The sequence below is a fragment of the Lynx rufus genome, unplaced genomic scaffold (genome assembly GCF_022079265.1).
Source record: "Lynx rufus isolate CCGP_SWC_20201006 ecotype Redwood Valley unplaced genomic scaffold, mLynRuf1.p SCAF_3, whole genome shotgun sequence".
NCBI classification, from domain to species: domain Eukaryota; kingdom Metazoa; phylum Chordata; class Mammalia; order Carnivora; family Felidae; genus Lynx; species Lynx rufus.
The window spans coordinates 114,054,852-114,067,732 of NW_025814845.1; the positions used below are offsets into that span (position 1 = coordinate 114,054,852).

At 37.5% G+C, this 12,881-nt stretch overlaps 1 pseudogene; it reads right to left on the reverse strand.

Moving 5' to 3' along the window:
* Positions 1–7,170: 7,170 nt before the first annotated feature.
* LOC124520653 (F-box only protein 8-like) lies at positions 7,171–12,402 on the reverse strand (annotated as a pseudogene).
* Positions 12,403–12,881: the final 479 nt, after the last annotated feature.

The following is a 12,881-nucleotide window of genomic DNA, read 5'->3' on the forward strand; positions in this document are numbered from 1 at the left end:
GGGCCTGTTCAAAGTTTCTGTTTCTTCCCATTGAGTTTTGGTAGTGTGTGAGTGCCTAGGAATTTGCCCATTTCTTCCAGATTGTCCAGTTTGTTGGCTTATTATATTTTATAGTATTCTTATAATTGTTTCTATTTCTGTGGTGTTGGTTGTAATTTCTCCTCTTTTAGTTTTTGTTTTTTTTTTTTTTTTTTTTTTCTATTTGGGTCTTCTTTCCTCTTTTTATGAGAAATGTGGCTACGGTTTACTGATTTTTTTGTTCTTTCAAAAGCTAGCATTTAGTTTCATTGATCTTCTACTGTTTATTTTTTGCTTATTTGTATGTTTGTTTGTTTGTTACTAAACTGCTTATTTCTGCTCTAATCTTTATTATTTCCTTTCTGCTGGCTTTAGACTTTATGGGCTTCTGCTTTTCTAGCTCTTTTAGGAGTAAGGTTAGATTGTGTATTTGGATCATTCTTGCTTCTTAAGATAGGCCTGAATTTCAATGTGCTTTCCTCTTAGGACGCCATTGTTGCATCCCAAAGGGTTTGGACTGTCGTATGTTCATTTTCATTTGCTTCCATGTGTATTTTTATTACTTTTCTTAATTTCCTGGATAACCCATTCATTCTTTAATAGGATGTTCTTTAACCTCCATATATTTGAGGGCTTTCCAATTTTTTTTTCTTGTGGTTGACTTCAAGTTTCATAACATTATATTCTGAAAATATATATGGTATAATCTTTTTGTACCTGTTGAGGGCTGATTTGTGACCCAGTGTATGATTTGTTCTAGAGAATGTTCCATGTGCACTATAGAAAAATGTGTATTCTGCTGCTTTATGATGAAGTGTTCTGAATATATCTGTTAAGTCCATCTGGTCCACTGTGTCATTCAAAGTCGTTGTTTCCTTGTTGATTTTCTGCTTACATGATATTTCCATTACTATAATTGGGGTAATAACGTCTCCTATCATTGTAGTGTTATTATCAATGAGTTTCTTTATGTTTGTGATTAATTAATTGATTTATTTATTTGTACCAAGTTGGGGGCAAAAATAATTACAATTGTTAGGTTTTCTTGAGATAGATCCCTTAATTATGATATAATGCCCTTCTTCATCACTTGTTACAGTATTTCTTTTAAAATCTAGTTTGTCTGATATAAATATGGCTACTCTGGCTTTCTTTTGACCTCCATTAGCATGATAGATGGTTCCCCATCCCCTTGCAATCTTCAGGTGTGCTGACATTTAAAATGAGTCTCTTGTAGGCAGAATATAGACAGATGTGTTTTTATCCATTTTGATACCTTATGTCTTTTGATTGGGGCATTTAGTCCATCAAAATTTTTTTTTACATTTATTTATTTTTGAAAGACAGAGAGAGACAGAGCGTGAGCAGGAGAGGGGCAGAGAGCAAGGGAGACACAGAATTTGAAGCAGGCTCCAGGCTCCGAGCTGTCAGCACAGAGCCCAATGCAGGACTCCATCCCATGAACCGTGAGATCATGACCTGAGCCGAAGTCGGATGCTTAACTGACTGAGCCACCCAGGTGCCCTGCATTTAGTCCATTTATATTGAGAGTGATTATTGAAAGATGCCATTGTGCTATCTGTGCATTGGTGATTCTGGTGATGTTCTCTGGTCTGCTGCTTTAGTCTTTTTTTTTTTTTTTTCCTGCACTACAGAGTCCCCCTTAAAATTTCTTACAGGGCTGGTTTAGTGGTCACAAATTGTATTAGGTTTTTGTTGTTGTTGCTGTTGTTGTTTTTCCCCCTCTGGGAAAATCTTTATCTCTCCTTCTATTCTGAATACAGCCTTGCTGGATTAAGGATTCTTGGCTGCATATTTTTCCTATTCAACACATTGAATATTCCCTGCCACTCCCTTCTGGCCTGACAGGATTCACTGGACAGATCTGCTACTAACCTTATGTGTCTACCTTGTTACTTTGTAGGTTAAGTACCTTTTGTCCTTAGCTGCTTTCAGAATTCTATCTTTATCCTTTTATTTTGCAAGTTTCATTACGATACATTATGGTGTCAGTCTGGTTGTTGTTGTTGTTGTTGTTGTTGTTGTGACTGTTTTCCCCAAGGAATTCTCTGTGACTCTTGGACTTGAATGACTGTTTTCTTTGCCAAATTAGGGAATTCTTAGCTATAATTTGTTCAAATAAGACTTCTGCCCCATTTTCTTGCTCTTCTTATTCTGGGAATCTTATGACATGGATATTGTTTCATTTCATAGAAGCACTTAGTTCTCTAAGCATCCCTTCAGGATTTAGCAATTCCCTTTCCCTCTTTTTTTTTTCAGTTTCATTATTTTCCATAATTTTATCTTCTAATTCACCTATTCTTTCTGCTGATTATTCAGTCTTCACTGTCATTGTATCTAGTCCATTTTGCATCTCAGCTATAGCATTTTTTTAATTCATCCTGACTAGTTCTTCAGTGTTTGATCTCTGCAGCAAGGGTTTCTCCGGTGTCTTCTGTGCTTTTTTCAAGCCCAGCTGGTAGTCTTATGACTATTGTTCTAAATTCTTGTTCATATATAATATTGCTTATATCTGCTTTGAACAAGTCCTTGCCTGTGATTTCAAGAAGAAATCTTCTTGACCTTCCTTTTGGGGAGAATTCCTCCATCTTATCATTTTGGTTAAGTTTCTGTCTTTTGCATGTTTTAAAAGCTTATTATGTTTCCTGCACCTGAGAGTACTGCTATATTAAAAAGTGATCATACACTGTCCAGGGCCTCGCACTCCAGGGAGTGTTTCTTGTGTGTGCTTTGTCGCAATCTGCTGTTGTGTTTTGTTTGCTCTGCCCCACTGGTCAGTCTGCTGCAGAGCTCCTCCTTGGTTGCAGTGGTGGAGTGTTTGAGCCTTTAACTAGGTGTGCTTTGATTTGTTTTTTGAGGTAACCCTGGGGGAAGAGAGGAGGGAGTGAAGCCTGATCCCAAAAGAAGAGGAAAAGGAAAGGGGAAAAATAAATAAAAAGAGAATTAAAAAAACAAAAACAAACCCAAAACTATAAGGCTGATTTCAACGATTAAGAAAGGAAAAAAAAAAAAAATAGGAAAAAAAGCCAGGAAAAGAAAAAAGAAGGAAAAAGAAAATAATACAAAAGTCTTAACAAGAAAAAAAGGAGAGAGAGAAAAGGAAATGAAAAACAAAATAAAACAAAAAAGAGAACAATGAGCTCAATTCCAAAAGAAAAAAAAAAGGAGAAAAAAAGAAAAAGAGAGTTTTCTATTGGTTCCTGGGTGTTGGTTGTGCTGGTCTTCTGGAATAGAGGCAGGCTGTGTGGGCTCAGAGTCAGTCTTGCCCCTGTAAACCAGCAGTGGCAGGCATGGGGGAGGGGGGTGAGAGGGGGGAGGGCAGGGTTTAGTGTTAACTGGTTCTGCCTTCACCAGGGGCTGCTATGTTGCTCTCTGAAGTCCCACCATGGTGGTGGTGGTGGGGAAAATAGCACCACCCCAATATCTCATCCCTGGTCCAGGGATCACAACTCCTGCTGTTCAGGCAGCCCTCACAGAATAGCAGGGGGAGTCAGCTCATACTGCACCAAACCTCTCCTGCATTTTTTCTTTGGTGCGCAGCAGGGATTCAAAACCTGAAGTCTTAAAAGACACAGCACAGCACAGATCTTCTCCCCTTCTCCAACCTGCTGGTGAAAGGCATTTGGCTGGCACCTGCAGGGTCTTTTGTCCTTGACGAGGCAATAAACCTTCTTCCAAAAGTACTCCAGGAAGGGGATTATTCTTTCTCAGTGTGCCCCGGTGATCGTTACAACACAGTACACACTCCAATGCCAACTCCCACCTCCCCAGGAGTGCACACCATGGCTCTGCTCTGGTGAAAGTATCGCGCTTCCAAAACCTCAGTTGCAGCTCAAAAAGCTGTTTGCAAAAAAAAGAACTGGGACACTGAGTACTTTTTACTCTCCAGTCCATGGTACAGAAAGGTTTTTCTCTTGTGCTAAGTTGATGCCACACTACCTCAATCCCTTTCTCTTTCTCTCCTTTTTTTCTCTTCACAGAAAGGGTTCCCTCCTCTCAGTGGCTCTGGTGTTCCCTCCCTCCCCAGTTTACATTCACCCACCTCACACCTGCCATGCTGTCTCCTTCCAACTGTGGAGAACTTTCTGCCATTTGTAGACAAATTTCTTGGGTCTTCAAAGTGATCTGACCTCAATACAGCTGTGTTGAGGGATGAGGAAAGGCCAGAGTCCCCCTACTTCTTCACCCTCTTGACTCATCCTCCCAGAACTGATTTTTTATACTTTGATATTGTCAGGTTTTTTTAAAAAATCAAGTTTATACATAAACTATGAGAGAAGCTGAGAGGTGTTCTTTGTCCTTTCACAAGCCATTGTAGGGATTCTCAACTCTTGGTGAGATGGAAACCTATTGGTAGTCTATTATACAGAAATGAAGCATGAACAGAATCACACTTTTGACATGAAAATTCTGGTATGTTAAAAATACACTGCAATACGGGTAGAGACAAGGACGAAGAACAGAAAAGTCACTTGGGAAACTATTGCAATAATCCAGATGAAAAATAATGGTGGCTCAGGTCAAAGATTTAGTCCTCAACAGTTAGAAAAGAGTTCCCACTAATTTTAGAAATTTTCTAAAACATCTGTAGATGGACCATGTGTGGAGGCAGTGGAATAAACATATTAGAAGCTCGGTTTTGAGTATAGTCAATTAGATACGTGTGTTAAGACATTCCAGGTGAAGATGTCAAAGGGGTAACTGTCTATATGAAGCTGGATTGCAGGGGAAAGAAGATTGCAGGTATATAATTGGGAAGCATTAACATATAAATGACATTTAAAGGTCACCAAGGGAATTAGCATAAATAGAAAAGAAAAGAAATCCAGATACTGATCCCCCGTAAGCCCAAACAGTGTGACTGAGAGTCAAAGAGGAAGCAGTTAAGGTGCATGAAAGAATTATATTTTTAGAAAGAAAAAAAAAAAACAACAACAGAGAGTATAATTTCCTCAAAGCTACAAATACATCAAATGATGATAGTAGATCAAATAAAATAAAACAGAGAAATAACCATGGAAATCTGTTATTGGGATTCATCGGTGACCTTGAGAAGATCCCATTTTGGTTGAGTGTTGACAACAAAAGCCTGTAGGTGGAGGTTCAGTAGAGAATGGGAAAAGATAAATTGGAAAAAGTGAGTATAGACAAGGAGATAAGTGGAGCAGTCCTGGAAGGGATGTAAAGTTAAGAAAGGTGTTTTTATCGTTGTTGTTATTTGTTTGTTTGTACGAAAGAAGTTCATGTCTATGTACTTAGGGAAGATTCCAGTAGAGAGGGAAAACTTGGTGACAAGAGAAAGGGAAAATTGCTGAGCAAAGACATTGTCTGTGATAGATGATGTGATCTAGTTCACAAGGTGAGAGGGTGAAGATGTGTGGCAGAGAAGGACAATATACAAGTTCAGATGCAGGTGGATTATTGGAAGTAGTGGTGGGGGCTTGTGGAAAGTCTCTTCTGATTGTCCCTATCTTCTCAGTGAACTAGGTGGCAAGGTCATTAACTGAGGTAGTAGGGAGTGGGCTGGAAATATGAGGGAAAAGAAGGGATGAAATACTTGTGGGGAAACTTCTGAGTATAAATGGAATAGTGAAATGTAATATTATTGTCAAGCAACTTGAAAGCACATAATCCAGGTTTATGATTAGGAATTTTAATTGAGAGCAGGCTATGGGTGTGGGGGTGTGGGGGGGTGCATGGGTGCATGTGTGTTCTAGCCACATGTGGTGTACAAGTGTATATGTGGAATAACAAAAGGTTAGCAAGTCTTTCCATAATATAATGATGAAATCAGAGAAGGTTGAGAAGTTTGGAATTATAAGCTAGTAAAAGAGAATGAGGTCACGCTAGGTGTGAGGTACAGAGAAAATGTTAGGACCAATGTTTTGTAAGTGTTCTGGGTTGAACTGTGTCCCCCAAAAGATACGTTCAAGACCTAACCCCTGGTATCCATGAATGTGACCACATTTGGAAATAGTCTCTGCAGATGTAATCAAATTAAGATGCGGTCATGCTAGATTAGGGTGTCCCTAATGTAATAACTGGTGACCTTATAAGAAAAGGAAATCTGAAACAGGCACAGAGGTAAGACAGCCATGTGAAGACACAGGTGGAGAATGGCATTATGCTGCCACAAACTAAAAAGCACCAAGAAGCCTAGAAACCACCAAATCTAAAAAAAGGCAAGGAAGGATGCCTCTGCATGGCCCTGCTGACCCTTGATTATGGACTTCTTAACTCTTGATTATGGTCTCCAGAATTGTGACAGAATAAATGCCTGTTGTTTGAAACCGCACAGTTCATGATACGTTGTTATATAGCAGACCTGGTGAACTAACACAGTAAGTCAGAGCAACATCAAAGTTGTAGCCGAACCAGAGATATTTAGCCATGGAGACAGGAAGTGATGGCTGGACCGCTCAGGATGGAGTGCTTATCTATGGCAGAGTGGTAGATGGAATGTGAAGATCATCGGATAAGAGAACTTCAAGAAACTGAGATGCCAGGGAATTGCAAGGATTATCTTTGTGGATGTTAAAATCATCAAAAATGAAGCCAATAGTGACATTAGAGAGAGTGATGCAAATGTGGAAGTCCAAATATGACACTAACACTGGAAACTGATTTTAGGGTTTTAGATGACAACAAAAAAGAGGGAAATGGGTAGAATCCTCTGATGACATAAGATTTAAAGCTGACATTATTTTGTATGTTTAGAAGCATCATTCAATTGGTAACAATATATATTCTTCAAACTGAATTTGTGTGTAGCCTTATATTTGACATTTATCCATATAAATATATGTTCACCAATTTCTGCCGTGTAGTAGTCCATTGAAAGCTACGCCAGATTATTTATCAATTCCCCTGTTAATAGATGTCTGTTTTTTCTAGTTCTTAATATTAAAAGCAAAACTCTCTTTCATTGTTTTTTTTTGTTTTTATCTTACTGCACCTATAATTTTGTGTCCATTATTTTATTATTTATTTATTTATTTATTTATTTATCTATCTATTTAGAGAAAAAAAGAAAGGCTTTAGTCAAAATCTTTACAATAAAATAATTATAATTACAAATGGAATGGAAATGAATAGTTTTCCAAGCAAATCTAATACACAAACATGCCATCTTTTAGAGTAAAATGCCAGTTTAACATTCTTAAACAGCTGTGTGAGACAATGGCTCTGCTTTGTGCGAAACATGATAAGCAAAATTAAGAAAAAACTCTGCAAAATTCTTTAGTTACTCAAGGAAATTGCCTAAAAAAGAAAATAGCACAAGAAAAAAAAAAAAGGAGTACATTCTAGTATTTGATTTGTATACAGAGGCTAGCACGACCAGCACTGATGTAAGCCTCATACCTGCTAAATAAATCTTTGGGTAGTTTCAGTTTGAAGTTAATAGCTGAAGTCCTAGAAACTGTGCTTTTCTGCAGCCACATGGCCAAAAAGGTAGATGTTATCATAAAGGTGCCCTACAAAATCTTCACTAATGTGTTGAGCAGCACGACAGATATTTCAAATAAATTCTTTTTGACATTTTATTCTTTACATGAGGTCTAGTGAGGTCAAGGGAAAGTAGAATCAATGAGCAGCACAGTATGTAGACAACATCAGGACTGAGGCCGAGTTCTCGCATTAAATCGGGGTTACAAGCACAGAATCTATGCGAGAACTTTGTTATGAGACTTTCAAGATACTCCTCATGCTCTTCAGAGGCGTTGATATGACGAAATAATTCTCTCGGTGCATTGGGCAAGAATTGATTTCTAAAATTATGCAACATTACAAGGTCATCCAAGACATCTCTTTTTTTCATCAAGATAGAGTCTCCTTTTTTAGTATTCTTGTACAGAAGATAAACTTTGCTATTTCCCTTGGTGACTCATCTAGGATACACTTGGACATAAAGTAGTTTATTCCCTCCTCTGGGTTGGCATTAAAGGTGAGGCCACCTTCATCCAGCCGCATATACAATTTTCTGAAAGCAAATCCTAGGGGAGGGTTCTTACTATACATGGAACAGTGACCCCAAGTGGGTTGACACAACTCTCGCCAGAGAAGTTCATCATTTGCAAGGTCCTGCCAAACGCATGACCCTAGGCAGAAGTCCGTTGCATTCAGGTAGGACAAGAGGGTAAAGCTTAGCTCGGGGCCAACATTTCCAGATTAATGAATTTTTCCTGATCTTTAGCTTCCTGTGCCTTCAAAGGATGATATATATCAATGCCTCCTTGGACTTGTTTATGACAACCCGTGTTAGACGACCATCCTGCTCTGCTGTCTGCTGAAGTAGCTGGTCTCTCTATGGCCTTCCTGCTGTAGCTGCTGGTGTCCCTCCACTCTCCACAGCCCCTCACCAATCTGCAAGCTGTTAGAAACAGGCTCACGTGACTCTGGAGGTGGGGAAGGTGGGGGGCAAGCATGGAATCTGTAGGTCAGGCTATCAGGAAAGACAGCCTGGAACTCTCTGGAATGGGCTGAAACTGCCCTCCGCAAGCAAAATTTCTTCTTCTGGGCCTGCCATTATTTTAAAATTGTGCCTCCTGTCTTTCTTGGCTGGCCCGTCCTTTCTGAATTTTTTTTCTCTTTTATTAGCCTTTGCAAAAACTTGGCTTTTTTTTTTTTAATATATATTCTTTGTTTTTTCTTTGTTTCCTAGAAGTGATAATTTATTATTTTTTTTTATTTTATCGTATTTATTTGCATATTTCTAGACGTTGTGGGAGCACTATTATGAATATTATTTCACTGTTTGCTGTAGAATAAACAACTTATGTCATTTATTCTGATTTTTCTCAATTTTTAAAAATATTCACTTGAGATTTTAAATTTCTATGGTTTTTGCTACATCTCACAAGTATAGATATCCTCTCCATTCAGTTATTAATATTTTATAATTTCCAGTGAGTTATTCTCTGAATTCAGTTTTAACTAATAACATGGAGAATGTTATGTACGCTTTCAGTTCTATGTTTTGTTTTGCTTCTTGCATGCCCCTTTTTTCTTCTAAGCTTTCGGTCTTTTTTGTTGAGATTCATCTTCTACTAATTCCTTCAACAGCGTTAAAGCCTCTTATGCTTTTGTATGCAAATATTTTTATTTCCTAGTTCAGTCCTGAATCACAGACATTCAGGTAGAAGTATACAGTGTCTGCCTGATAAATTATTTTTTGCCATTAATGACTCCCTTTATCAGTATAAAAGTATATTAATTGTATATTAACGTTATTATATGTGTAATACTTGGCTGATCCCTTCCCATTTCTTGAATTTTAAACTTTCTTAGTCATTATATTTTAGGTATGATTCTTTTAAATAAAATTTGTTACTTTATCAGACCTAACATTCTCTGTATTTAAAGAGGCAGATTTATATTTGGACATATTTCAATCAATTTGTTTTGTTTTGTAGATCTACTCATCATGTTTTCTTTGTTCTTTTTACTTTATTTTGACTTCTTTAAAACTGATACACATTTATCTATTTTCTTTTCCCCATTACAATTTTGGTTGTTATTTGTATTCCAAATTTTGTGTATGTGTACCTGACACTTTTTACCTCTTTCTAGAAATAGACCACTCTTCATTGTACAACTCAATGAATTTTCACAAAGTGAGCATGTCCTTATAACCAGCCTCCAGATTAAGAAGCCAAAGATTCCAAACATTCCAGAAAATCCTTGGTGCTTCCTGCCAGTCACTATCTGTAGTTGCTTAGCTTTCTGTGTGGCATGTTAACCTAATTCCTTAGATTCATCTCCCAGTTAACAAATTCTCTGTTTAGCTCCAACTAATCTCTTTAGTCTTTCCATTGAGTTTTCAGTTCCATTATTGTACAAGTACTATTCACAAGTTTTATTTTATTTTTTCACATTTGTTCTTTTCTTCCTTTATTAGCTCTTCGATTGTTTTAAGTCAATTAGCTCTTCGATAGTGTATATTTAATGGTATCCTGATTATTCTCCTATTTTAGCTTTTAACTTCAATTTCCGTTTCTTGCAACTACTAACACCCTCATGGAGGCTCCCTTATCATGTTTTAAAATTGAGTTTTATGGGGGCGCCTGGGTGGCGCAGTCAGTTAAGCGTCCAACTTCAGCCAGGTCACGATCTCGCGGTCCGTGAGTTCGAGCCCCGCGACAGGCTCTGGGCTGATGGCTCAGAGCCTGGAGCCTGTTTCCGATTCTGTGTCTCCCTCTCTCTCTGCCCCTCCCCCATTCATGCTCTGTCTCTCTCTGTCCCAAAAATAAATAAACATTGAAAAAAAATTTTAAAAAAATGTGAGTTTTATGAGTTAATTTTCATCAACTTTTTTTTCACATCTCATCATATTCTTTCAGTTTCCTTGTTTCTGACAAGGTTATATAGATTTCAGTATTCTAGGGGAAATTGTAGGTGAATATTCTCAATTTGAAAGCCGGGTTTAGACCTGTTTGGCTCCAAGCCTTTGATTTTTCCTAGCTGCCTTTATACCTTTTTACTCAAGACTGTAGACAGAACAGAAATTTTATGGCCACATCTTTGTTTGTGTATAGAGTTTTTCTAGTTCACTTTTAATGGATGGAGAATATCTATGAAAAGATTCTCAAGCAGTATTTTACACAGCCTGAAGCCATTTTTTTTTTTTGTCTTCCTGTGTAGATTAGAAGGCTAGGCTTCAGCCTCTAAAGCCTAAATATACGGTCAAAATCTCTATAGGCTATAGGGCCATCAACACACCATGTTAATTTTTATTATTCTCTGTACTCCTGAATATTTCCTTTCATTCCTTTGTGTTTGACTAGATATTATTTTTTTAGAGTGTTATTGTACATATAATCTCATCTTAATAGCAGATAGGAAATTCTCTGAGTCAGCTTAGGACATCGTGTTTTTAATAAAAGGAAGGAGTATAAACACTCGACTAACTTTTCCTATTAAAGACAGTAGGCGGCTGGACTCATCTGTGTCTCCTTTACTGTGCTTAATCCTCATGACCCCTATTCTCTTTTGCACATTTCTCACTAGCCTCTGTTGTTACTCCCCAAACAACCAGAGACCTAATCTCCTCACTCATTTCACTCCAAACACCAAAACTCTCTCCCGAACTTCAGTTTCATCAAATGTAATTCCCAGGAATAATTTCTCTAATTATAGACTTAGGAAAATCAATTTACCACTCTATTTTTAAAAATTAGTTTTTAAACGTTGATTTTTCAATAGCATATTGTAGAAAAGACACTCTCATTGTTAGAGAAAACAAAAACAAAAACAAAAAGCCCATGGGGCGCCTGGGTGGCTCAGTCGGTTGAGTGATCAACCCCGGATCAGGTCATGATCTCATGGTTTGTGAGTTCGAGCCCCGTGTCGGGCTCTGTGTTGACAGCTCAGAGCCTGGAACCTGCTTCTGATGCTGTGTCTCCCTCTCTCTCTGCCCCTCCCCCACTCATGCTCTGTCTCTGTCTCAGAAATAAATAAACATAAAAATTAAGCAACAACAACAACAAAAGCCCACAAAAGACCTAACATGCTCTATAAGATTTATAACTCCAAGGTAAGAAAGGACTGGAAAATCATGCACACAAAACTGTAAGGAGACATAAAACTATCATGAAAACCATGGTTACGCCACAATCCTTGATTAGCTGGAATAGCAGTTTGGTATACATCTTATACCATACGTAAAGCCATTAGTCAGCAGAGTGAAATCATTCCAATACTGATTAGAATGATTCAGTTTGCTGCAAATTGAAATCATCCGATTTGCTGATTTCAGATTTTCATATTTACTTTCTTTTGCTCATATGTTCTCTAGAGTCAAAGAGTTTTCCTATATGATTTCTTCAAGCTATTTGGTTTAATGTTTCAAAACTATGATCATTAAAAGTGAGGCTTTTTGTCGCACAACATTGTGAATGTACTCAATGCCACTGAATTGTGCACCTCAGAAGGTTAATTTTATGTTATGTGAATTTCACCGTAATAAAAAAAAAAAGTGGGATTTTTCTCACCACCAATGTTGACAGAGTAGAAACAATTACTTTCTACTTATGCACTGAATTCACTCCTGACTTAGTCCTTGCTTAAGTTCACACTTAAGCAAGAGGTGGAAATAAGACCTCTGAGAGACTGTCTGGCATCCCCTCATTTTTGCACCCAATTTCCCATTAATATGTACATTCTATTAATATGCACATTAATATGTACGCTACTACCTGATTTTCACCTGTGCAATTCCAGGAACAGCTCTAATGACAGTTTCCCTGTTTGACAAATACCTTAAGTTTTCTGCAGTATTAAAAGTGGAGGTAAAAAAACTTCCTCTTGGGCACATATTCATGTCGGTTAAGCGTCTGTCTCTTGATTTCAGCTCAGGTCATGATCTCCAGGTTCGTGAGTTCAGGCCCCACATGAGGCTCTGTGTGCAGTGTAGACCCTGCTTAAGATTCTCTCCCCCTTGCTCTCATGCTCTCTCTCTCTCTCAAAAAAAAAAAAATGAAATGAATGAATGAATGAATAAATAAATAAACCTCTGAATACTCTAAGAAAATGCAATTAATATAAACTCCATGAGACAAAGACCATATTAGCTATTCCACAAATATATTAATTGGATGAATTAATGAATCAAAAAGTATATTTTACTTACATATTTGGCATCTGTATTTTTATTCAGTACATCAAAAATGTTATCTTTCCTATATTTCTAAGATAATGTTAAGACACTACTTACATATTTGTTCAATGGTTTGTATATGCAGCAGATAAATTTTGTGTTATGAAATAGTCTGTTCGCTCTTCCTTGCTTCTGTCAGTAATCCTGAACTGAGATGCAGCCAAATTACTATTATTACTTCTTAGAT